This window comes from Siniperca chuatsi, linkage group LG5 (assembly GCF_020085105.1).
Source record: "Siniperca chuatsi isolate FFG_IHB_CAS linkage group LG5, ASM2008510v1, whole genome shotgun sequence".
NCBI classification, from domain to species: Eukaryota; Metazoa; Chordata; class Actinopteri; order Centrarchiformes; family Sinipercidae; genus Siniperca; species Siniperca chuatsi.
The window spans coordinates 16755223-16783052 of NC_058046.1; positions in this window are offsets into that span (position 1 = coordinate 16755223).

A 27830-nucleotide genomic window follows, 5' to 3' on the forward strand; every position below is an offset into this window, starting at 1 on the left:
AGGTTCTTAATGGAAGTAATACAGAGAAAATTCAGCCTTTTTCCTTATGTGTCTGGCCAAGCTTGTTCCAGGAAATGATAGCTCAGCACATAATAGATAGTCTCTGCATTGTGATGTTTTATTGTGAGAGTAATGCTCCAGTCTGCCTTTGGGGTTGTGCTACCAACTGTATCTGATATTGGGGAAAATATTAAGTATGGTAATTACCAACTCTGGTTGAGATAGGCCCTTGCACCTATTTTTTCCCCCCCAGTTTAATTGCTTCCTTTGAGATAATTAGTAATCGTTAGTCAATTGGGCACTTATGCACTGACATGATGCACTGTACCAGACGTCCAAACATTAAGTGGTGCATCATTAGCTGAGAGGTCAGCTGAATGGTGCTGTTTAAACTGGAGCCCCTCAAAGAGGCCCACCAGTAAACTGAGGCAATGTTATGATCCAGAGCAAAATACTGAACAGTGCTGTGATCAATATTTTTATGATTCTCCTGTGAACTACAATTTGCAGTTCACAATTTTTAAGATGACCCAGTGTCAACAACTGTAGATATTGACAGATCTCAACCACAGTAAAGACCAACTCCACAAGAAATTGAGCATAAAGTTAGTTTAGGCAAGCTACGAAGTCAAGCTCAGCTCACAATCCCAGCTACATCATCTCATAGCAGCTGATCTCAAAACCAGCCCATCTCTGCTGATGGCTCAACTGATTCCCTTCTATGCAACCAATTGACAAATCCCATACAGGGCACCTTATTTAAGCTGCTTTAGCCTGTTTGCCCTTGCTGCTTTCTCTGCAAGCCACTTTTCACCTTTTCATGCTGTGTCTGACATGTAATTTTGGTTGTCGTTGATGCCTGCTCTGTTCTGTACCCTATAGGGGGTCTTTTCTGCTGCTATCCCTGCCTTAGGCTTTCACCGTATGCACGTGGAAGGGCAGGAAGGTCCCAGAACAGAGCCATACCACCAAATATAACTTAATGCAGATCGAAATAAAAGTTTTCGTTGACTAAAGTGGTCCTCACTGAATTAGAGAATGTGAAGGTGTCTGTGATAGTGTGTGTGGGTGGTGTCAGTATAAGTGTGTAAATCGAAGTAGTAGGGTAAACGTTCCTCTTAAGCCCACCAAATCTGCTTTCCAGACATTTTTAATATATACTGCCCCAATTTAAGTGAGAACATTTTAGTTAAAATAAAAGTCTAATCTCTCATTTGAAGTGTCAATAATTAATTTTCTAATGTTTTTATTATGTAATTTGTCAAAATATGGCATGGGCTTAATGGCTACCTAACGTACCCTACAAGCCCATGGGTGTTCCAAATAAGCCCACTTCATGATTTGTTGATGAATATATATATATGTATATATATATATATATATATATATATATATATATACATATAGTCATTCTCAATTGAGAATGACTTCGGGATGGGAGCTGAAACGTCTTGATTCTGAAAACAGTGTCCAGATGACTACGACTGAAACCTTTTCTACGACAAACTATTGATTAATTTTTCAAAAGAAAAGATCACTCAAGACCCTCCTATAGTTGGACTGGCTATCGGGAGCACCGGGAGAAATCCCGGTGGGCCTGTCGCTCTGTGGGCCGCTTGAACTTGTGCTCCTTCTAGCCAGGCACCTTCCCCTTGTTATATTTTACATCTATTTTACAATGTTATTGTTATAAATATTGTTCAGTAATCTTGTTTAGGCTACATAAAGTGTGACGTGGGTAGTGGTGTGTTGCCGGGTTATATTTATTACCAAAGCATTGTTCAGTAATACAGTTAAGATGGAAAAAGTATGAATGTGTTGCATTGCACGTCAATTTAAGTAGTGCTCCTAAATTTTGTGCTGGTGCTCCTAAAATTTTCAGTAGGGAGCGCCAGTGCTACTAGTGGAAAAAACTAGTCTGGAGTCCTGTGTCTATATCGCTATCCAATGGTGTGCTGTTGGCTTTTGAAACTGGCCAAAATTTCTGGTCCAGCCAGCTGGTTGAAAGTGCAGATGTTTTTATGGATATTTTGACTGATGTTTTGCAGGTTCAATACTAATCTTCTAAGGATAGTAAATGTTAGGATTTACAATTAAACAATAACCTTTTCTAATGTTAATCACAGTTAGGCTAGTCGTCTGAAACACTATAAAAAGACATTTTAAAACATACAGTTCATTGAGAGGAGATATCAGTCACAACAGCATACAAAAATGTAAACTATACATGCTTATCATGCTTTATGTCATTACAATGAACCATACTATGCAGTTACTGTATTGATGCAGCATGTGGTCTGTTTGCTGGCATGCTAAAACTCATATTTTCATTTCAAAAGAAACAATATTTCTAATCCAAGTAATATTCTAACATGTCTTATTCAAAACACTAATCACTTAAATTTTGATTACAAATGTGTACTTATCAAAAACAGGAGTAGCAAAAATGTTCTGTGGGTACCAAAATCACTTTTTTATGTAACTTCTTCTTGGATCAGCAGGCACATGTCTGCTAATCTGTATGTAGCCTATATTTTTGTTTTGTCACCACTTCAGAAACACTAGGTAACTGCTAAAGAATGATAAGGTTGTCTGACGTTGACTGCGGTTAGTTATTGGTTTGATTACTAATAATGTGTGTTTGTATTGATTACTGACGTGGCTGATCAGGCTAATTATCAATTCTAATTCTACTCAGCTTCTAACGGCAGTATGCCGTGAATGTTGGCCATGTTTTTAAACTACTTTCCTAATTAAATATTATGCTTGATGGTGTTATGACTCCTAATGAAACTTGAAAGCTCAGCATTTTTCGTTGCCCTTTAGCTTCCCTTTTTTAACATTTATTCACCCAGAAAAAGTAATAAAAACTAATATTTCTCTGTATAATATGACCTCCTCTTTCTGACAGCTGCTGTGTGTCTGCAGTGTATTTACAGATTTGGGATTTTATTTGTTTCATTTTCAGATACATTTACAACATACATGAATAACCATAATTAGAACCATATAACATCAAACACAAGTTTAACACTACAATTTGTCAAAAAACACACATTTTATTGTCCACCTGTGGGTCCCGGGAACTCACTACATTGAAAACCTGTCAACATCACTACCTGTATATTGCTAGGACTGGCACTCATAAATGCACAATATACCTTGAAACATAATTTCTACAGTATAGTATATGCAAGAGAAGTTCCCTACTTATGTGATAATATAACCCATTTATGTCTTTACTTTATCCCACCATTAACATTGTAATGTAAGGATGAGGGCTGAGGTTAATGTGAAGCAAAGTGTCTGCATCAATATCTGCCAGGGGGAAATGGCTCTAGAGCAAAGTACCTCACCTTGTGCACTGGATCATATGCTGTCTCATTATGTAATGATTTAGAGATGGGATGAAAGTCCAATGAAAAATTTAGAGCAACCCATCATGTGAGTCAGTTAAGAGGCTTTATTGTTAAGTCCACCAAGTGTAAAACAGTTGCAGGCCTGTACACAACACTTTCCTGCACATGTAACTGTTAATATGGTATGTTTTTTTTCCATGCTAGCACAGTTCTAGGTGTAGTGCTCACTTCTGCATTTCTCACACACCCAGCACTAAAATTGAGGTTCTGAATCTATTTGCATGCGATATCCTTGCAAATGGAGGGCAATTGCACCAGGGAGATTGTGTGGGACCTGAGGGAGTCTGCCCTGGGATCTGTGAAGTTGCTTTAATGTTATGATTTAAACTGTTGCCTACAGCAATTCTATATCTCACCACTGCCCCTTCCCGTCATCCTCTCCTGTCAGTCAAAGGACAAGAGGGCCTGTGGGAAATTGTGTGTTCTTGCAGGTATGTGTTTGTAAATGCACACCAACGAGTGTCAAGAAGGGTATACATGTCATCCCTGCCGCTGTAAGGGATCTCACATGTTCAACCCCCCCCAGAGCCAGAGGGTTTGAAAAAACCTGAATTCATTCAATAAAAATGAAACAGATGACACCCGAACTATTGCAGCTAAAATGCAAGCGAAGCAAGAGCCGTCTGATCCTGCCAGCTCTCCTGAGGTTATGAAGACCTTGGTGGTTGAAGCTTTAATCTGGAATAAAGGAAGATGGGATGGAATTCGGGTGGTGGCGGTGTGGGAAGAAGAGCTCTGGAAGAAAGAGGACTATGTTGTTTAACCATTAGAAGATTAGGTGTTAAAATGGCCACCCTCATGCAATGTCAGTGTCACTGACACATTGGTTGAACCATCATTTAAAGTGTTTAGATAAATTAGACAATCATCCACTCAATGTGTTTGGTTCCTTAAGTATAAAATCTTATGTGAAGTGTTGAAAGCCTGTGGATGCAGGTAAAAGTACATGTACTAATGAAGTTTTTTTCAAAGACATCAGAGTGTAGAGTAATAACAGAGGCAATTTCTTGTACTTCATTAAGGGAAAAGTCAGACTCTAAAATCCAAATAATTTTAGACTTCAGACGAGATCTGCTCTCAATAATGGCTCCATTATGACGTTGAGCTCCCTGTTGGTTTTCCATTATCCAGATGATAAGAAGCAATAGTGGATTTCCTTCCTGTCATCTCTGAGGCAAAAGCAGTGAAAAATCTCAAAAAAAACATTTCCATCCCTTGTAACCTTGGGGACCATGTACAACATGATATGGATAATTTTACTATCCAAATCATGGAAATTAAGTTCATGAGGTCAGAATGGATAAACATACAGTATACGTATACTACATATGCAAAAGCCTACAGGAAGATGAGTGAAACAGCACATGCAAAAAAATCAGGTTTATAACTACAAAGAATTTACTATATAAAAATGTGTACATGTTAGACTTAATCATGTTTTAGGGGTGTCACGATTTTGATTCTAAATCGTAAACCAATCGAAATGAGCTTTCTATTTCGACCTTGTGCGCATTTGGCGCATGTCCGAAGAAAAAACAACAACACTATTTTAGTTCAAAGACAACACAGCATACCTTATCGGTAGCCTGCAGCTGCACTTTTCAACTTGACACCATGGCCACTGCCAGAGTCGGAGATCATGATGTATCACAATTCTTTGATTGACCTTTGCTGTCCACGGTTATCCAGCAGTTAGCTCAGTGTTTCCGCTGGTAACATTTATCTGTGGTAAGTAGCGTTTCACACAACTCTGCTAGGAAGAATGCAGGAGGATGCCACAGTAATGGGGACTTTTTTTATTTCCCTTATGTGACAGCAAACACTACACGGCCTTTCAGTAACTATTATGCTTATCTAGCCACGTTACGGCTGACTAAAGTAACTACTCCTTATAACATGCACTTTTCTGTGACTGCGGCAACATGCTGGCACTGGGAGAGTCTCACTTCCCACAACAAACCCACTAGTCTCCGTCACATATTAGGGTTCGGGTTACCCATAAGGCCACCTTTCTTAAAGGGAGGCTGGTGGCTTTTTGCAGGTAAGGAAAGTCAAGCAGTTGTAAAGTACCCATTGGCCATCTAGTGACTCTTCTTATTGTTTTTGTGTTTAACAGTTTGTTCCCAATTGACTGGTGAAATTAGTTATTGTTAATACATTTTAAATAAATTATTATGACAGTTGTCGAGGCATAAAGCAAATGATCTGTTGATCTTTACAAATCAAGACTCGATAGTCTAACAAGTATTGATGGCTGCGCCATCAATGCTGAAAAAAACGTTTAAATAGAATTGAATCGTGACCTTCAAAACAAAAATCAAATTGAATCATAGATTTGGAGAATCCAGTGATGTTGCTAGGTACGTATCCTGTGTCTCTGACGCATTAAACTCTGAAAGGACGCAGTAAACCCACTATTGATGCATCCAACAAATACTTGTGGAAATCATATAAATAAAGAATCCTTGCTGTCAAAAAATTTGGTAATTTATTATCAGGCTGCAGCCTTTCACCTGCTCTCTGTGTCGGGGCTGAGCGCACACACACACACAAACACACAAACACACACAGAGTGCAGTCAGATCAGACAGGCCGCGGTGGAGATTACTCAAGTTGACAACAACTATGCTTACATTAATGTAAGTAAGTGCAATAAAACCTTAGCAAGTAAAAACCCAATACTTTATCAACAAGCATAAACATGTGAACATGTAGAAAGCTATATTTTATTCTGCTCTGTCTGTAGTCTGATCCACTGCCGCTATGTTTTACACAAGTACAGCGCGCCAGCTCGGCTAATAGCGAATTGTTACAAACAAGCTAAAACGAAAGCTGTCAGTGCGTAGTCTAACTATTTAGTTTGTCTTGTATCTTAAAATTTGGCAAATTCTTGTAAACTTAATGCTGGCTGAGACAAACCTGCCCCTCCTCCCTCTATCAGGTAACTTACCTGCAGGCAGTGAATCACATCAGCAGCAGAGGGAGGAGGACAGAGGACAGGAGGAAGGACTGATGCTGACTAATGTCTGTCTTCTTCATTCTTTTTAAACTTTTTGATGTCAGGAATGTGATTTATTTTATTGACATTTTAGATTTGTGAAATATTGAGTTTTTATAGTGAATTTGCTGCTGTAAACATTACTGTTGCTGCTCTAGAAACATTTTAGTTATATTTAAAATATTAAATTCTAATCCTGTTCTGAATTTATTCTCTTTTAAAAGAATGTATTTTTTAAAAAAGCAATTATTTAGTATATTTAGTTATAAGAACTCACAAGAGTATAGATTAGAGAAGCAGAATCGATATAATTGTAATGATACCCATCCGTAAACATGTTTAACACTACAATTCATTTTTCCGGGGACCCACTCAAATGACCACCTGTGGGTCCCGAGGACTCACTACATTGAAAACGTATCAACATCACTGAGAATCATGACACCCCTACTCATGCTGTATTAACATTCAATAGTGTGTTGAGGTAAGGCCCTGACTCTTCACCTCTCCTGTCTGTGGTTAATTCATTGGAACGAATTCGACCTTTAGATCTTCAAACACGAAATTCAGGGATCTGGGGGATTTCTACATCTATGGCAGCTATACACATGCAACACTCTGAATGAAAATCATGTAAAATAGCAGAATGATAGGTAGATATTTGTGTATGCATGCTTTTGTATAACATTGAAGTAACACAAATCCTCCCAAAAACATCAGCAAATGCCGATTGAGAGGTTGACATTGGAGAGGAGGAAAGTCCTACATATTTCGGAAATTTCTGGAATATTTGTCACTAATTATTGCAAAGCTGATTTCTGCTTGAAACCATAAAGAACATGAGAGCTCAGAACTGCAGATGAGTCTTTCATCTTTGTTCTAAGAGGGTGACCTTTGACTATGTAATAGAGCCACAATGTTTCTACCTGGTGGTGTCTTTTCCTTATGAATTCTTCTTACCAGTGAACCTACCAACACACAAACACACACATGCATGCATAAACAGACACCAATATAGTAAACATGCCATTTTCAGGCAAGCGTAGGAATATGAGGATATGTGACGAATATTTAATTTTGTCAGGCCCAGGTAGTGGATCTGTTCCTCATGTATGCAGGTAATGACAGACGTACTTGTTTTTAATTGCACCAAGTACAGTAAAAGAGAGACCAGGGGTTAGAACCGAGGGATGTTGAAAAACAAATGGGTAGGTGTGGGAGTTTGAGACAGGCAGAAAAGGAATGAGAGGTAGATTTATATAAGTGGAGGTTGACTGTGAAGGACTGAGAGAAAAACACCTGAGGAGAGAATAAAATGATAACCAGGTGTGATATTTCTTTTTCCACATTTTATTTCTTCTTTGACATGCTATTCTCTGAACACCTTTCATTGCATTCCCTTTGCTTGTTATATGGTAGGATGAACACTGAATTAGTCATATATCTCAGAAGTAGGCCAAGACCTGCAAGCGCACCTGTCCTTTTGATTGACTTGCATCAAAATGTACAGTGATCCATGAATAAATGCATGCACCTACATACACGCATACACTATCACACACGCACAAACAGAACACACACAGAAGATATAATGGATTTGCTGCATAAATGAACACTTGCCCTTTGATACTGTTGTAGCTGTCAGATGCAAGGCAGCATCATTGATGCAATGGAGAGAAATCCCAGCAGTTTGATGTTTATTTGTTGTGGAGTTGGTGACAGCACAAGCCAAAGAAATTAATTAATTTCATCAGAGAATTTGTCTAATCCAACGCACAGCTGCCACCAGATACTGTTTTTCATCATGCCCCTGTGAACAGGACATCACTTCAAGGAACACAATTCATTTAATTGAAACACTTGTAAACGGAACGGTAAAGAAAATAGAAGAACTCTCCTCCTAAATGTCGTTTCATCCACTAAAGTCCAGTACCATGAGTTTGTCAAACTAAAAAAATCGATTTGAACTCTCTCTCTTACACACACACACACACACACACACACACACACACACATTTCCACACAAAATGGTAGCCCACTTGCTTCCAAGCCAGAGCTTGTGCCTGACACTGTGGGGCATTCTGGAAAAAGGGTAATCTGTAGCATTTAATCATCATTTACAGAGCAAGTGGGAGGCAGATACACTTGAAAGGTTACAGGACACTAAAGGCACATTCCAATCATATCACATACCTTGGAGCCCTCCAGGCCATTTGTACAATCAGTAACTGGATTTCAAACCACAGAGGAAAAACGTTTAGTTTGAGATAACAGCTAGATGAACTGCTTTTACAACAATAATATCCATCCATCCATCCATCCATCCATCCATCTTCTTCCGCTTATCCGGGGCCGGGTCGCGGGGGCAGCAGTCTAAGCAGGGACTCCCAGACTTCCTTCGCCCCAGACACTTCCTCCAGCTCCTCCGGGGGGATCCCGAGGCGTTCCCAGGCCAGCCGAGAGACATAGTCCCTCCAGCGTGTCCTGGGTCTTCCCCGGGGCCGCCTCCCGGTGGGACATGCCCAGAACACCTCCCGAGGGAGGCGTCCAGGAGGCATCCGGATCAGATGCCCTAGCCACCTCAGCTGGCTCCTCTCGACGTGGAGGAGCAGCGGCTCTACTCGAGCTCCCCGTGTGACTGAGCTCCTCACCCTATCTCTAAGGGAGCGCCCAGCCACTCGGGCGGAGGAAGCCCATTTCGGCCGCTTGTATCCGCGATCTTGTCCTTTCGGTCACTACCCAAAGCTCATGACCATAGGTGAGGGCAGGAGCGTAGATTGACCGGTAAATCGAGAGCTTTGTCTTTCGACTCAGCTCCTTCTTTACCACAACGGTCCGATACAGCGCCCGCATCACTGCAGACGCTGCACCGATCCGCCTGTCAATCTCACGCTCCATCCGTCCCCACTCGTGAACAAGACCCCGAGATACTTAAACTCCTCCACTTGGGGCAAGGACTCCCCACCCACGCGAAGAGAGCAAACCACCTTTTTCCGGTCAAGAACCATGGCCTCAGATTTGGAAGAGCTGATTCTCATCCCAGCTGCTTCACACTCGGCTGCAAACCGTCCCAGTGCATGCTGCAGGTCCTGGTTTGAAGAAGCCATCAGAACGACATCATCTGCAAACAGCAGAGATGAGATCCTGTGGTTCCCAAACCGGACACCCTCCGCCCCTGACTGCGCCTAGAAATTCTGTCCATATAAATTATGAACAGAACCGGTGACAAAGGGCAGCCCTGGCGGAGTCCAACATGCACCGGGAACAGGTCTGACTTACTGCCGGCAATGCGAACACAGCTCCTGCTCCGGTTATACAGGGACCGGACAGCCCTTAGCAAAGGGCCCCGGACCCCATACTCCCAGAGCACTCCCCACAAAGCGCCCCGGGGCACACGGTCGAATGCCTTCTCCAGATCCACAAAGCACATGTGGACTGGTTGGGCAAACTCCCATGAACCCTCGAGCACCCGATGGAGAGTATAGAGCTGGTCCAGTGTTCCACGACCGGGACGAAAACCACTCTGCTCCTCCTGAATCCGAGGTTCGACTATCGGACGAATTCTCCTCTCCAGTACCCTGGAATAGACCTTACCGGGGAGGCTGAGAAGATCCCTCTGTGATTGGAACACACCCTCCGGTCCCCCTTCTTATACAGAGGGACCACCACCCCGGTCTGCCAGTCCAGAGGCACTGTCCCAGACCGCCACGCGATGTTGCAGAGACGTGTCAGCCAAGACAGTCCCACAACATCCAGAGACTTAAGATACTCAGGACGGATCTCATCCACCCCCGAAGCCTTGCCACCAAGGAGCTTGCCAACAACCTCAGTGACTTCGGCCAGGGTGATGGATGAGTCCGCCTCCGGGTCCCCAGCCTCCGCTTCCTCTTCGGAAGACGTGACAGCGGGATTGAGGAGATCCTCAAAGTATTCCTTCCACCGTCCGACAATATCCCCAGTCAAGGTCAACAGCTCTCCACCCGCACCGTACAAGGTGTTGGTGAAGCACTGCTTCCCCCTCCTGAGCCGTCGGACGGTTTGCCAGAATTTCTTTGAGGCGGACCGATAGTCCTCCTCCATGGCCTCTCCGAACCTCTCCCAGTCCTGAGTTTTTGCCTCTGTGACCGCACGGGCTGCAGCACGCTTAGCCTGCCGGTACCTGTCAGCTGCCTCGGGAGTCCCCCACGAGCCAACAAGGCCCGATAGGACTCCTTCTTCAGCCTGACGGCATCCCTTACTTCCGGCGCCCACCACCGTGTTCGGGGATTGCCGCCGCGACAGGCACCAGAAACCTTGCGACCACAGCTACGAGCCGCCGCATCGACAATGGAGGTGGAAAACATGGTCCACTCGGACTCAATGTCCCCAACCTCCCCCGGGATCTGGGAGAAGCTCTCCCGGAGGTGTGAGTTGTAGACCCTGCTGACAGAGGGCTCCGCCAGACGTTCCCAGCAGACCCTCACGATACGCTTGGGCCTGCCAAGTCTGTCTGGCTTCCTCCCCCGCCAGCGGATCCAACTCACCACCAGGTGGTGATCGGTTGACAGCTCCGCCCTCTCTTCACCCGAGAAAGTGTCCAAGACACGCGGCCGGAGGTCAGATGATACGACAACAAAGTCGATCATTGACCTCCGGCCTAGGGTGTCCTGGTGCCACGTGCACTGATGGACACCCTTGTGCTTGAACATGGTGTTAGTTATGGACAAACTGTAACTAGCACAGAAGTCCAACAACTGAACACCGCTCGGGTTCAGATCAGGGGCCGTTCCTTCCGATTACCCCTCTCCAGGTGTCACTGTCGTTGCCCACGTGGGCGTTGAAGTCCCCAGTAGAACAACGGTCCCCGGGTGGTGCACTGTCTAGTACCCCTCCCAGGGACTCCAAGAAGGCCTGGTACTCTGCACTGCTGTTCGGCCCGTAGGCCGCCACAACAGTGAGAGACCTGTCCCCACCCGGAGGCGGAGGGACGCGACCCTCTCGTTCACTGGGGTAAACTCCAACACGTGACGGCTGAGCTATGGGGCTATGAGCAGGCCCACACCAGCCCGCCGCCTCTCCCCGCCGGCAACGCCAGAGAAATGGAGCGTCCAGCCCTCTCGAGGAGACGGGTTCCAGAGCCCAGGCTGTGCGTGGAGGCGAGGCCGACTATATCTAGCCGGTAACGCTCAACCTCCCGCACAAGCTCAGGCTCCTTCCCCAGCGAAGTGACATTCCATGTCCCTAGAGCCAGTTTCTGTGTCCGGAGATCTGGTCGCGAAGCCCCTGCCTTCGACTGCCGCCCAGATCTCTCTGCACCGGCCAACAATAATATTGTACTGATGATTTTCCGACTGCCTGCAGTAGTTATGACATTTTTTTTTTTTTTTTTTTTTTTTTTATGACACTATCTTATGTGGAATATATTATTGCTATAAAAAACAATAATATTTATAGCAATAATATATTCCACATAAGATAGTGTCATAAAAAATGTCATAACTACTGCAGGCAGTCGGAAAATCATTTTAAAGGGGTCAGTGGGAGAGAAAAGCATCAAAAATCCATAGTGCATGGAGCACATTGGTTAGCGCCGGTGCTAGCTGTTAAAACTAAACTGTCATCACAAACAAAGCATTATTTATTAACATTTATAAATCAGAGCGTTTCCAATAATCACTCAAAATCAGCAGGGGAAGGCGTGAAGAAACAGCTGTTTACGGTTTCTCTCTCTTTCCCATCACTTCCCTGTCGATTCCCTTCTGTCTGTGGATTTCTACAATAGCGGGCAAATGGAATTAGGGCTGAAAGTTGTATTTACAACCACAAAAAGCAGGCAGGCTAAGAAACCGAACTAAGTGACATGTTCTGCGTGTCTGTCTGTTTATCAATCTCCTCCGCTCCGTTTCAGTACTATGGCCAGTGCCACACCTTCTGCCGAAACAACTTTGGCCTGCTTAGGGTCCGACTGACCAACTGGTATGAAGAAATTGAACAAATTTGATTGTCTTTTTAACATTTTACCAGTTTCCTCCTTATTGCTGAGTGTATCCTAATTCAAATCGCAGTAACATTAGCTCAAGTGACATACACAAAACTCACACGCTTCGGGCGACACTGTGTGACCTGACCCCTCTCTCTTTAAAAAAACCCGTGACCCCACAGAATTTAGTTATTAAACAACATGCCTTTTGGAAATAATGTCAGGTTACTACTGTAGATTGTAAGCTAGCTGGGCATGCTAACATTTGCGACTTACATTAGAGGAAACAAACACATAGTTGAATCCATTCCTTACACTTTTGCATTTGTGTTACTGGGTTTGTAAAGGCTTAAAAAAAGACACCAACCTCCAAACTCTCTTTCTACAGCCCCATGCACACCATTTTGGCATATGTAGAAATCCAATGCTTGACAGGCCTGCTTTGCCTAGTTACGTTTGCTAAGCTATGACTGGGAGTGGGGTTTAGCAAACGGTCAATTTCAGTCTAGCCAATTAAATGAACTTTCCCTCATGGTTTTGTTTTCACCCTGACACTTCATCCTGCATGGCTGCTGGTGGGTTATCAATCAGAAATACAAAAGAAAATTATATTAAAAGGGCAAGAAAGAACAAAAAAGGAGAATGTGGGTTGAAGAGACAAAGAGGGAGCCATAAATACGTGTGAGTGCATGTGTATAAGATTTTGTGTTCTACCTTTATTTCCATGTATGTGTTTGTGTGTCCATCCACATGTGCAGTCAAGCATGCATGGCCATGTGTATGTATGCTAGCGAGAGGCACACCTGCAACCTGTGATGGAACGGCCTGGAAGGCAGGAGGTGGATGGTGTGACAGGAAAGGGAAAAGAAGAGGAGGGAAGGAGGATGGGAGAGGGTTATAAGGGTAGTCGGATCAGTGACAGGCAGGAGCTCCCTCCCCAGAGAAAGGCCATTACGGGGGGCACACGTTGGCGGGGGCCTGCCACCGAGCTTATTGGCAATCTGTTAGCAAGGCCGCTGGCAGGAGGGGGAATAACAGGTCCAGGGACAGATGAATGCCTGCGAGGAAAAAGAAAAATCTACTCTCCTCAGGATTCTTGAGAGAGAGAGAGAGAGATATGAGTGGTGGTGAGGGGCTCAACATTCGCCCAACATTCGGGCCAGAGGAGGACAGGAGAGAAGAGAGTGGGGCAGAATATATAGTTGCATTCTGTAACTGTGGAGGCAGGTTAGGAATGTCCCAACACTGGGACTGGCATTTGAATTTAGTGCAATACGAGAGAAGTGATTGCGTGTCTGGAAAGGGACTGTGAGCACAGAGCATGAAGATGAATTACAAAGAGAGGCATTAGAATAGAAGGGAAACAAATCAAAATGTGTGATTGTGTGTCCAGTGAAAAGTAAATTACCCTCTTAGACAGAACAACAAAATAGATCCTATTTTCAGTGGGTGTTGCGTACAGTTACTGACCTGTTGCTGCTCACAATGTCAGACGTTTGGTATGTGTAGCAACACTTTTATGGTATGTGAAGACAGAATTGAGTTTTTAATATGACATTTGGCATTGAAACCTGAAAAGTGAAGATTCATCTAAATGTCTCAGTAACCTTAAAACAATGTAGAGTCAACATGTTAAAATTACTGGACATACTTTGCTTTCTCTTCAAACTTTCTCTTTTTTATTGTTGTAACTGCTTTTGCCTTTAAGAGCAGTGCAGTCTGACATGGGCCTCGGGGTCTTTGTGTAATCCAAGACACACAAAAAAAATTGCATTTTAAGCACTGTAACTTAACTTTAGATCCTGTGCTCAGTACTACTTGACATGCTGTAATGATTTATTGTAAGACTGATTAAGTGTGTTAGTGAGTACAGTATGTCACTTGAAGAGGAATATATATATATATATATATATATATATACATATATTATAGAATATAGATAGATAGAAGAACCAGTAGACGACAAATGCAGGATGAATACTGAAATCTCAGCCAGGTTTATTTGCATTTGACATATCTAATCCTGGCAATAAAAATGTCCCTGTCTTATCACCATATATATATATATATATATATATATGTATATGTGGTGATGGGAAAGTAGCAATAATAAGACTGGGTTGGTAATATGATGAAATATAGACAGAGTGAGGAAATTGGAGAAATAGCCAGGAGTTAGGAGAAGCAGGATAACATCTCTCATAACCATTCAAAACAGGCACATTATTTCTCCCCATTTTCACACTGTTTGATATACAGTCAGATACTGCGCTGCTTTGTGCGGCCTTTCATGTCATTGTTTCCAGCGACTGTAGCAATTTCACTTTCCTAGATGAAATTAATGATGTCCAAGGGGAAGATGAGAAACATCAATCAACAGTTGAGGTGACAGGCAACCGTATAGGTGAATTACCCGCACTTACTGTAGGTAATGTCATATTAACCACAACATCTTTGCTAAACCTCCTCCTTAGAGCCACGTACTAGTGGCCAGGTCTGGTCTCAAGAGCCATCTGAGAAACCAAGGTTTCCCAGAGAATTATTGATTCTGCCACATAACCCAATTTTTCAAAGACCTTGCTCCATGGGGAAGAAGGAAAAGAGGAGAAAAGAAACGCTACCCCATACTGCCAACAAGGAGTCATTTTTCTCTATAACTGATGAGGAGGGAGCATATTTCCATTCCAAATGGGCTTGGAGTTATTAGTCTGCTTGGTGGGTATTTTGTCACTGTCATAAGCACAGTGAGAATTAATTGTTGAAATGGTGCCCCACGAGCCACCTTGTGGGGTGCAAATGACATTTTCTTAACCTAAGGACCTTAATCAAAAGCAAAGAGGTGGAGCACACCTACCAAGTGTGTTTAAGCAGTGCCAACAGGTGCAGGCTGACACCAATTTGGAAAGTCAGCAGGATTGGCTGCTAAAAGAAGATTAGAGCGAGTCTGAACAATACATGATTTACCATTTGTGTCCTCTGGCAAACAACCAAAATTAAAAAGTTTAAATTTGTCTAAATGCCCTAAAAATAGAGGTACATTCACAGTCATATGCTTGTATGTTTTGTGCTGCAGAAATTTTCAATACTTTGTAGAATACATCAGTGAAATGTAACAGGCTTACTCAAAAACACGAAAGGTGTTGACTTAAGAGTGTGGGTGGAACATTTTGCATTGCCCTTTCATTCACAACAAGTCACTTGAAATTTAATCATGTGCTTAATTAACAATTGTAAACACTTAATTGCCAATATTAGTTCAGAGCTTGTGCCTGAATGACTTTCACACTTGATAAATAGTTGTGTGAAATACGATAAGTTGGGTGAAGTGAAACATAAAAAACTAATTTGATGCTCGTGAATATAATCCAATTAACCTCCTAAAGGCTTTTTATATTTACAGCAGGGGAGAAATAACATGATTCAAGACCTCAGGAAAAAATAGCAGTGACTGAAAGCAGACGGCAAATCAGCAACCCCTGCAGAAAGCTGGTATGTAATTTGCTTCTCTAGAAGAAATTGAAACTGATTATATACAGTCATTTGTAAGGATTAAAAAAGGAAACATTCTACATATGTGTACTAATTGATATACTATAAAAATGGTTCTAAATTATTACCACCTCTAGAGCACTAGAGGAAGTATCATTGTCAAGTGTTGTCTTACTATTGTAACATCTTGCCTCTGTCATAACTTAAACTGTTATTTCAGTAATAGCTCCTTTAGTTAATGTTCCCACTCAGTGATACAAATTGACCCATTGTACCTCTCTCTCTCTCCTTCCTTTCCTTCCTTCCTCGCTTCTCCCTCTATCACTGGCCTTGTCTGGAGGGGTAAATAATTGATGTCCCTCTTCTCGCATTGTAAGATATTTATGAATAGAAGGAGCAGAGGGATGGTTGTGTTTTTCTCCCTAACTTCTCAGTAGCCCTTCTCGGACTTATCTGTGTATCCGCACCAAGGTCAAAATAAGTGTATATTTTATAAAGATGGATCACTCTAGCAAAACTCTCGTATTCAGACCTGGCCAGCACTCTCTATGCCAAGATGCTTACTGGTCTTACCCAGCCCTGGGACACTCATTTCTCACTGTGCATACTTGTGTGTTTGTGTGTGCGCAGACATACCTTTGATGACAAAATATGGAACACCAACGGCTGATGTATGTTCCATGCCTACCAAATCAACATCTCTTACCGAAATACTAAGAAGTCATGGGTATAAATACAAATATAAACAAAACATTCATTTGACCAATAGCATTGGGCATTCTAACTCACTACAATGTCACCATGAGAATCAGTACTGTCTTCCAGCAAATTATTGTGAAGTACAGTGAAATAAGACAGAAAAGTAAGTTCTCACAGTATCCTACAAAATATATTTTTAAAGAAGGCCTCCATGAACTGTACTATGGTCTTCAGTCACACTTAGCGACAGACAGGGAATTATAGATATCCCCCACTGCTATCTGTTAACATCTGTCAGCTCATGGGTGTATTTTAGGCTAGCTGTACAAAGTCAAGTCAACTCCCTCACAGGGAAAAAAATCTACTACACAAATATCCCCAGTGAGACTCAAAATAGAGAGACCCCGAGCCATATTTCATCCATGTCTTTTAACTTTCGGTCAGTCGACTAATCAATTAATCTGATCTTTTCAGCACTAATATACAGCATAGAGTTAAATGCAGTGTCGACTAAGGCAAACTGTAATGAATGTCTGCATTAATTAAATACATAACATAAGAAAAGACAAAAGGAATGATCATTTCCCTCACATCCCCATTTCTCACTTTCTGCTCTCTCTACTCTCTGCTGAAGATTAAAATGAACAAATCCATCAGCAGCCTCATTTACTTGACTAGCTATTTCAAAAAAACTTTTTTACATCACACCACTAAACAGTATTAGATTAGTTTAACATCAACAGAAATTAATTAGAGGCACATCCTCTCCACAAGCCCTCCACGTATTCTTCACCCACTTCCTCCCTCTCATCATCCACAACTAATTCACCTGGCAGCCAAGTGCCAGGGGCCCTAAGTTGTATATTGGTTAATGAAGCATGTAACCTGCATTTCTCCTGCCTCCACTTCCTGCCCTGGGTGACATATGCTGCTCTTCTGTGCTCTTCACTCCACACAGCATCAAGGGCAGGAGCACTGGGAGGCAGCTTAGTGCTCTCTGCCTGTCTCAACCATTCTTTTCAAGCCCTGCCAAAATACTCCCTGGGTACTGTATGCAACACTGCTCACTGGCCAAACACAGTTTATGGAGGGCACATTCACACTAACATACTGTCTGTCAGCACAACTCAACTTTGTCTTGCAGGTACAGTATTTCTGAAATAGTGATGGGTCAATTCACAGCTCAAACATTCTTTTGATAAATATTTTAGAGTGAACATACTGAACCATTTGAAAACAGACGTTAATCTAAACTGGCTCAGTGTCTGTGAGAAGACATCCCAGTGAGAAAATGTGCTTCCAAACATAAAAAAGCACTAGGGACAAAAAAACCCCTCATTGTCTGCATTTCTTGGCATTGGCTTCAGTGCTTGTTGACATCTAATACATACGGTGTAAAAAAGGGGACTTAATCAACCACAGTCCCAAGTCTAAAATCTTACAAACTTGTCATTTTTCTTAGTTTGAAGAAAATAACTCAATAAATGCCATTACTTGTGTATTATTAACTCTGCGTTATTGCTACCATTCTTGTAATCATGTCAGGCCTTTGTTATGATGACATATTTACATTGGGGTGTTAAAGCTGTCAACCTGGAGCACATAATTAATCCCTGTGGATTCCACTGCAAACAAATGGATTTCATGTTGTTTGAGCTGTAAACAGACACACACATAGACACCTTTGAATCATGTGACACACACTCAATACTACTGAAATCATGTAAAAACACACACAAACAGAAATGGCTGAAATCATGCAAACATTCACAATCACTGATTTCCCTGGAATCATCAAAGCAGACAGATACCCCACATACATATATGCATTAGCACATTATATTAATACTATATAGATAGGTGTAACCAAGTGAAAAGTATGATTTTACTTGAAAGGTAGCATACAGTAAAATCATAGAAGTGTGCAAAACTTTTGCAAATGTATTTATGTTTTTCTCTGTCCCTCCTATTACATACGGTACAGCTCAGCACTCGCTTTTATTGACTTGTTTACTGTGTTGAAGTCTGTGTCCATTTGCTAAAAGGTCAGTGCGCTTTACGGTTCTGTTATGTTAGCATGAAATTCGGTTTGACCATCAGAGGCAACTCCACTCATCACTCAAGCATGATCCTAATTCCAGATTAGATCCCATCGCTGTCACATGCATTGTATTCATACCATTGTTTCCACAGTCACACATAGTGTCTGTGTCCACACAAATGTGGATCTAATTTGAATGGTTTTAAATGTGTTCTGTGAGCCTCCAGCAACAGCTCAGGTCAAATCAGTAAAGCAATTAGACATATTCACCATAAAGAATGGTCACTGTTTTGCGATTGTTTTGTCCTTTTTGTGCTTTCTTTGAGTGTGTCTGTGTGTTTAGCGTTAATTGTACACACACATATTGTAAGGGCAGGCTCTATTGGTTCAGATAGCCATTTCCCCCAAAGCATGTTTCACTGACCAACTTGATCCGTTTCTAGAGCTGAAAGTGAAATTCAATTACTGTTTTTATGTTTTATTTTCAACATTAGAAGTCAAAATCAGGCCTAGTCATTTCAATTATACTCTGGCTTATTGAACTATAACTGCTTTCTATTAACTTTATCTTAATTACTTCTCACTGTCCACTGTAACCTTGGGGGTGGCAATGCAATCCCATTGCTATAAGTGTTAAATCTACAGGTTTACTAGAAATCACTGCTTAAATGTGTTTATATCTAGAAAAATGTATTTTCTATTTAAGAGCAATGGAGTAATTTAATTCATAATTTTTGATACTGGTCCCCATGGGGAATATTGGTCAGTATATGGACTTTATGGTATGTGCAGTGAAATGGTTTGGAAGTCAAGGCCGAGCAGTTCCAATTGAGCTGAGGTGAAATACACAAACTGCAGGGAGCTTATTGATCTGGAGGCAGCAGACATCAGCACATAGCTTCTTTTGCTCTGCTGATGAACAGGCCGTGAACTTGTGACCTTTTACTGTGTCAGGCTTTCTGGGTTTAATTCTTATGAATCTTTCAGGGTCATAAATGATGCTGGGTTAGCAATTTCAGCATTACAGTACACTATTTTATATACTATGATTATTTTTAGACTTAATCTGTAAGATTTATAATACAATTTATAATATTTGTCTTAAGATGTCCAGATTTTCTACGGCTCTTTTCTGATGCTGCCCTTTGTTTTTGCTTTTCTGTTTCTGTTTATCGAATTATTGAATTATTCATTTTGTAGATTTGTATTGCATATTGAATTGTGCTATTTTAAACAAAGATGTCACATCAACTATATTGAAATATTGATCAAAATTCATATTCTAATGGCTGAAATGTTGTTTTCACCTGTATAAATTGGGGCTCTATACTCCAATTTCCTGAATTTTGATTACTCTTTTGGAGAAGTTTGTATCATCAATTATTCATCCCCTCACTCTTTTTCTGTCTCTCTCTCTCTCTCTCTCTCTCTCTCTCTCTCTCTCTCTCTCTCTCTCTCTCTCTCTCGCTGTCTCTCTCTCCATACCTTTCATGCGTGAATATCCTTCCACATGAGTAAGCACGCTGTCATTCATAACACACCCACTCTGGGCAGAGATTAATAAACCAGGCACATATATGCATCATTTCATATGCCATTTCCATTTTCTTATCCATCACTTTCCTGTCTCTTTGGTGGACTATCATTCAATTAAACACCATTATCTGCTGGTATGCTTTGGAAATTTTGCACACCTAAGCTGCCCAATACGACTTAACCTTTAATCTAAAGCAAAAAGGTAATTAAACAAACAGGAATCAGTATTATGGGGCTTTATCAAATTTTCTTTAATTAAGCAAATTACTTCAAGGGAATGTGATGCAATTTGTAATTTACAAAAACAGTATTGAGGTATGTGGAGAGGCTTTGAAACATCACTGAGAGGTGTTAAGCAACAGGGTTTAGCCTGAAGTGTTTTGATGAGGCTTTCATTTAAAAGGGATCAGATGACATGTTTGCTCAACTGCTTTTTATCCCATATTATCCCGTAGCTTATAAAAAAATTATAGCAACTCTACATTATAAATAATCCCTGGGTTTGTCTCATATTTAACATTCATTTTACCAATAGCAATAATAAATAAAAGCTTATCGTGGCCTGTCTTTTATAATGCAATCATTAATGGAAGTAATGACATGAAGAAGGCATGTTAATTCTGTCATACTCAAAGTGAGTTTATAATGCGTTTAGTTTCCTGCAAGATTTCTTGTACATTTGACAGTACAGGTACACATTCATCTGCCCTTTATCATTACATAATTTGTTGTCTACAGAGACATTTCCATCTTCTTCCAAATCATGCTGCCTTTAATGTGGCTTCGTCAGCACATTCAAATCGTACAGCTTCCCTGAAAGCAGTTCAGAAAGTGATGTGTGATTATCTTACCAGTCAGACTCCTGGTTAAAATGAGGGGAGGGACAGGTAGGGGTTCAGACTGAGAATCCCAGGCTGTGGCTGTTTCTGGTGGTATGAATCAGTTATTACTCCTGCACTGCTTTGCAAAACAATAATTGACTTGCAGTTGTTTGACAATTTTCTAATTGTTCACTGAAAGGTGGCTACAATTTTGTCAAAAACAGCATTGAAATTAGGCTTTCTGAAACTTCACACAACATAAGTGATAACCAGCATAATTGTCAAAGCAGGATCAGCACTTGGAGATCAACTCAAGAATTCAGTAACAACACCTGCACTGAAATGTACAGTGCACTAAAACAAGCGATCACAGCTATTTTAGATGTAACACTTGGCTTCCTTTATAGGGATGTACACAATTTATCATTGATTAGGCTATTTGTAATTCATGGTCATGTTGATCAGGGTTAATGATCAAAATGTTTTTTTTTATGTGTTAAAATGTTATCACATATTGTGCCACTCTAAGGTTACTGGCACCAGTAGGATTTGTCATACAGTCAGCACAAATTCAGCTTGAAGTAATGAAGTGAATGGTATGAAATGTGTATAATAAGTGTGAAGTAGGTAACATTAGCTCATGCTAGCCACTCACCAAGACACATGTCAAGTCCACCACAGGTTCTACTCACACCACAACTAAATGTCCAAATTATTTCTCCTCACTTGTGCCTATTCCTGGTTGCTTTGACAGCTAGCTAGCTTAAACCTATGAGGCTGTGGTCCATCAAATGTGTATGAGTACATATTTCAAGGGTGCTGACTGGCTGGCATCCAAAACATCCAAGAAATTAATCCAAATGTCACTCTACAAATTTCTCTCTAAACAAGTGAGATGTGCTATATAATAGTTATCAGCAGTGCTACCACATTCAACTGGCCACACAAAATATAAAGGTACAGTGTAAATACAGTATTGTCCACTTTCCAGGCTCAAATGCAGAGGGTTGTGAAAGGTTAATTTTATCCTCTTTACAAGGCCATAAATTAAATTAAATCTCACTACATATAACATGCATAAAAAGGAGCAACATGCACACTTGAAGCACTAGTTTTGGTTGAAGTCTGCAGTCTATAACAGAACTTCACCGTGCCGTGAATAATCTGAATGACCCGAAGGATTCAGGGATACAGTGAGTCTGCAGAACCGCAAACTCCCCTCGTTATGCTGAATCATAAAGAACAGCTCAGAAGGCAAAAAGCCCAGTCAGTTTGGCAGCAGTATCTGCTGGTGTTTGATTTGTTGTTTTTCCCCCCTCCAACATTGATTAGTTGTTTTATTCCATGATTCTTCACGTTGATTTAACAAAGGATATTTGACTGCAGGTTTTTTGTTGGACAGATATCACACGTTTGATTTCCTCTTGTGGGGGACAAGTAAGAGTAGGGGTCAGTCACTGCTGCAGTGATCTGAAATTTCTAAGAAGCTAATTTACGCGCACAAATAAGAGAGAGAAAAGTGTCTAGATAACCTTTTGTTATATAATATTTAACCTTACTTTAAGGGTACAACATCGATATTAATTAGTGATTTTATTATGAAGGGTTATCTGACATTCTACCTGACATTGTACCTCATTTAAACTAAAAGGAAGGGGGATTAAATATTTAACCTGCTCTTATGACACACAAAAGGTCATCTACACTGCACCATTCATGTGCTATGAATTGAGCAGTCTTCATCAATCACTTAATTGATTGATGCTTTTGAAATAAAACTTTGGGATTTGAAAGCACCTCCACCAGAAAATACAGACATTTATCCAGATAGTTTTGGAATGTGACAATCAAATCTATGTTTTTTCTACATTATTTATTATTTTTGTTACATGCATCATGGTTTGATTGAGGAAATAGTTCAAGAGAGTAGTGGAAAAGAAAGGAAGATGATAAGATATGTTGATATGCAAATCTATAGAACTTTTCCAATTTAACTGTGAAAAGGTGTTGCTCTGCCTGATGTGACTTACTGTAAGTCAAAGAGCAGAATGAGCTCACATTTCCTGATGACATAAAAGGCAGCACAAACAACTGATATACAAAGGTCAGAGCCAGTGTGCCCTGACAGTTTAGCTGAAACTTTAATGAGGGGGACATTGGGCCTTCATCCTAGCAGAGAATAGGATAAAGATAAGAATCAGATAAATAGTGCTTACATATTGGAATAATGCTGAAATAAAGATCTGTATTTGCAAAAAGATAAAGCTGATTTATCTCAGGTTGAGGCCATGGAATGATAATGCAAGAGAGAAATGCTCAGAAAAACCGCTCGATAGAAGGGATTTAATTTGTGCACAATTGAGAGTCAGTAGAGGAGATATGATGGGAAGGTGACATGACTTGAAAATGTGAGTTGAACAACCCTGTCACCCAGAATATGTTGATTAAGGCCTTTAGATGGATAAATTGCTTAATAACCAACGTCTGTATCCAGAGTTTGTCTCGAAAGATGTGTAGTTACCCACACATGAATAGAAAATATTTTTTTTAGTAGGAAAATGTCGTAGTCTCCCCTATAATGACCTCACATACTAGAAGCTGAGTTTATGTGTTCCATTCCATGTAAACTGCAATAATATGTTACCTTACTTTGGATGTAATTGCATTATTAAATTATTATTACATTAATATTATACCCCATTTATACTGTAGGTATGACATGGGTCTGCTCAATGCGTGTTTGACCAGCATTGGACCCGTTCATGAGACACTTGTCACGTTGGATGTCCCTGGAAATTCAAACATAATTCAGAGTGTCTGGAGGAAAGAAAAGTAGTGCTTACTGTCATCAGAATAGCAATGGTTGGAACATAGGAAGGGATCTAAAACTAGGCCTTTTTAGTAATGACAGAGTACCACATTATTATACCTGTTAAGTCTCAAATAAATGGGATGAAAATCACAAGCACACTGATCCCTCGGTCTAAAGGGATGGTAAGGAATGGCTTGTATCAACAGGTCAAAGCAAAATTTGCAAAAAATTCATTTTATAGCTCAGGATTTAGTAACAGAAGCAAAAGCAAAAGACACAGATTTGTCTGCTGCTAAAGAAAACAACCCCATACCATTTACAACAGACCATTATGTTCTGTCTGCCTCTGCTTCCTTCCTAGTTAAGGAAGTCAAACTAGTCTTTTGCCACTGTGTCTTGTCTTTTGCCAAGTGTTGGTGCCTCCACTGATTGATTCTGACCTGGACACAACTTACATTTTACTGTAATATTCTCACACATAACATAAATGTAACATAAAAGTATTTGTGCTTGTCAAGATATCCAGCCATATTGTACCTTTACTTACATTCTTTCCTTCTGCAAACAAAGCAGAGGCTCTGGCGTGTTCAAACAGCAAGGTGAGCAAAGACATCTTTTTTTTTTTTAAGTCGACAGGTTTTAATTAAATGTCTCATAACATAATTCTGTTTATTATAACACAGTGATGTAATCTTCACCAGGCCAGTCACTGCTTGTACATTCCATTATAATGGATGACTGTAATGGATGAAAGTAATATTGAGTTTTTTACTATCTGGGACTAATCGTGGTTATTTTTACCCGATATACCAATATACCTGTACCTATACCAACATGCTTTTGTTGGCTAAAAAGTTTTGCACAGTTAATGCTGATTAAACAAGTGTAGATTTACATCTTACATTGTCTGTATGAAATGTGCTATATAATAAGTTTATTATTATTATTATTATTATTATTATTATTATTATTATTATCTGCAAATATGAAAAAATTGTCTTTCTATTCTCTTTTGTAAAATTTTTAAAGTAACTCCAGAAAAAATCACTCAAAATCAGTGAACTCAGCAAACAGTGCAAAATCAGTCACTATGCAGGTGGAAAATACTTGAAGAGCAACCCAAAGCCTGCTAGTAAACCTTTAGAGACTGTGACTATTAACAATAGGATCTATTGAGATATGCTGCACAGTACACAAAAAAAAACAGAACATATGATTGTAAATCTACAATTACAACGCTTCTCATCCAGCTCCTCTTCTCTTTTTCTTTTCAGAGCGTCCCTCGTTCTTGAAACATGGCATTGCCTTTTGTGGCATCACCCATTGCTGCAAGCCAAGTTTGAATAAATTATTGAATACACTTCAGGAAAAGCGTTGATTGACTGAGAAGTGCACATACAACAAAGAAATGAAACCCAGCTTAAGAATAATGCCACTTACCTTAGTGAAGAGGGAGAATAATTACAGATTTAAGGAAAGAAACAAAAGCTGAATTATGTTAGACAAGGTCGACTGTTTTTATACTTTGAAAACATTAGGACTTTAACATTTTTTGTTCATGCTCAAGTTGCTCACAAGAACCTAGCTTCTGGGGGAAATTTTTTTGTCAAAATGGAGAAAAAAACTGAGAGGAGAATGCTAGAGGAAAGAAACCCAGCACAGTACAGAACAGAATACAAAACATAATTAGTCAATAAGGGAACAATCCCAGATGATTATCAGTAATCATCAGACATACTAGTACTTCATTGTCATATAGGAAAACAAAACTACAGTCTCCTACCCTGCCATCAACCCAAATTTATTAACTGTTTATTTTCTCTAACTTTTTTATGTCTGTATGAGAAAAATGAATTAGATAATGGAGGATATGCTGTGCTAAAAGTTAGTATCTGTGCTAAAGCTCTGCCAGTAAGTTGCAATCAGAAACTATATGGATCTACTGTAATTTGTGTATTTGATGAGATAGAACTGAAGCATTGCCTGCAGCATTAGACAGTGAAGACATCCCTGTACCTTCATAGGTAACACTCTACATTGTCAGACTAGGCTTTAATCCTCATAATTTGTTCTCAGAATTATGCTCAGCTGTACTTGGAGCTTAATATATATGATACTGGATTTTTGAGGTACCGGTACTGATATATATTTCATATTTTTCATAAACCCATATTATAATAAACACTTTTGATATGTGTCCATAAATTAGTTGTTTTTTTCATAATTGTTTCCAAGATAGGTACTGAACTGGACATTTTGACGCTGAAAAATAAACTTGTCATTGCTCTCTGGTGGGCAACCCTAACTATGTAATGGGTTTCCAAACTTCCTGAAGTATTTTGGTATTTCTGTACTGCAGTATTCTGTTACTTATAGGTAGACTTATAGGTAGACATCCATCCATCCATTTTCTACCGCTTGGTCCCGTTAGGGGTCGCGGGTGACTGGAGCCTATCCCAGTGACTTTGGGCCTTGGGCAGGGTACACCCTGGACAGTGGCCAACTCGTCGCAGGGCTAACACAGACACAGACAAGGACAGACAACCATTCATTCAATACGGGCAATTTAGAGTTATCAATTAACCTACACATGCATGTCTTTGGACGGTGGGAGGAAGCCGGAGAACCCGGAGAGAACCCACGGTAACACGGGAGGACATGCAGACTCCACCCAGAGAGATTGTGTGATGTTGGTCTGGTCCGGGAATCGATCCCACGAACCCACGATCTCCTTATTGGGAGGCAGGAGCTTTAGCCGCTCTGCCACCGTGCACCCCTATAGGTAGACATATAGGTAGACAATACATATATATATATATATATATATATATATATATATATATATATATATATATATATATATATATATATATATATATATATATATATATATATATATATATATATATATATATATATATATATATGCAAATTCATTGGTCTAGCTAACATGTTTTAGTCATCAGTTTTTAGGTATCATGTCATGAATTACACGAGCAAGTGAGAAATCTGACTTGTTGATGGCACTAGATGAAAATTTAGGGAGTCACAAAATCCATTAGGATTCATTCACTTCACATTTCATACCAATAGTGGTAAGGACATTTCACTCTGGATGAAAGTTTTGGACTAATTGCCGGGACAATCAACATTGCCATCTGCACCTCTAATGTGGCTAAAAATAGTAATCATTAAAAATGTTAAGCTGGCTAATTTTCAGGTTTGGAAAATCAAAACAAACAAACAAAAACCTTGCCAGTTCCTGTATTTCAAAGTCTGTTCAGTTTGACACTGCCAACACATTTTTTCTTCCCTCTCTCCAAAGAGAACCATGGCTAAACCAGTAAGTTTCACTTATCATGGTGTTTTGAAATTAAACTTAGTTTACTGTTTTATCATCAAATAGTGAGTCACAGGCTTGTATTTATGAGATTTAAAAGTCTGAGGCATTCATTTCAAGTATCTGAGATAATTACTGTTTTATCTTTTTTTTAAACCTATGCATTAGAATTATTGTATCTCAACACTCTGCACTGTGAAAAGAGGTGTTATCACATACACAGAGGATTTCAAACCTTTAGAGTTATCAGTTTGACTGCACAAAGTGTTTTGGGGAACTGCCCCTTCTAAGCTCCTCTGATCCCATTTAAATTGCTAAGTGGGTTTTCAGACTGTTGCATAGACAGATTCAAACTGCTCTGTAGCTACCCTCATCCATTTACTCGAGAAAAAAATGTTTGAAATGACTGGAAAACAAATACATGTTTATCACATTGCCAAGGTTATGCTGTAAAACACATAGCTCTGATGTATGTAAAGTATTTGTTGAGTGTATGTTTTAACTTCACATGGAATTCCTTTGCATTGTTTATCGATGTATTGTTCGGTAAGGCACATATGGAGAAATGTGGTAAAGAAATGTGGGTTTTCTCACAACCGATCGCCAGTTTGCGATGTACAGGTGATTAGTCAATAAAAATGTATTGCGGAAAAGTTGAGAAAAGACAAACACACTGCTAATGAGAAAGAAAAACACAATGGAAAGTAAGGACTCAG